Below are 1,000 nucleotides of genomic sequence, written 5' to 3' on the forward strand. Positions count from 1 at the left end.
CTTGCTAGGAGTTTAATTCTGATTATTTAATGCTGATTTCTATTCAAAGTTTTCAGAATCTGAGACAGACCTCTACCTACTTGCAAGTGTTCAAGCTTTTCAAGGCCTAATTCTTTAGGCCATAGTACTGTAGTGAAATGAATCCTTATGAACTTAGAGAATTTTGACAAGTTCCTAATTTTGCCTTTGGAAGCTCTTCAGGTCCCTGCGAAGGCAGTTCATGTGGGCTAAGCTTCTGCCTGCCTCCTGAAATTGTTATGTGGAAATTGTCTGGTGTCTCTATTTTTTTCAAGTTAAGACTTCAAATGAATAAGATTCTGTTGCTTTTGCTATAACTAGGCTGAAACTGGGAAGTGCTTGCTTTATGTTAAGGCCAGATGAACGTTAAGAATTTGATGTAATCCTGGACCTCAGGCATGAAACTCAGCTTGACCTTTCCTGTTGGGTGCTTTTATGCAATCCTACTGGACATTTAGCAACAAGAAAGGAAATGGAGGAAGGATATTGGTTCAACCATATGTCAATGCTGGGACACAAGTGACAAGGAGAGGAAGGACTGCGATGTGTACAAAGTCACCAGTTAAAATAAAACCTTTATAGAAGGGAATCAGGTGGCTTGGAGGAGAGACATGTGCTGGAGGTCACCAGTTCAAACCCTGTTTATGGAAATAGCGGCCAAAAATTATTGTTGTGTGATGGCTGATCTCCTTCCCAGAGTTGATAAGATTTGCTCCACTCTGGTCCTCCCTGACATGATCAGCAGTCATAAAAGCATTTTCCACAACTGGGAGATTAACAGAGGATACTGGGATCAGAGGGGTGTCTTGTTCCTAAAAGCCATCTGCTCATGGAAAGTCAGGAGCCTGTGGCAAGAGTATGTGGGAACACTTGCACTGGCTGAGGTCTTCTGTGTTGTGGTAAGGAAAATAGTAACTAGATGTGGTGTCTTGTGTTTTCCCTTCCCTTCCCTTCCCTTCCCTTCCCTTCCCTTCCCTTCCCT

The sequence above is a fragment of the Meleagris gallopavo genome, chromosome 2 (assembly GCF_000146605.3).
Source record: "Meleagris gallopavo isolate NT-WF06-2002-E0010 breed Aviagen turkey brand Nicholas breeding stock chromosome 2, Turkey_5.1, whole genome shotgun sequence".
In the NCBI taxonomy this organism is placed as follows: Eukaryota; Metazoa; Chordata; class Aves; order Galliformes; family Phasianidae; genus Meleagris; species Meleagris gallopavo.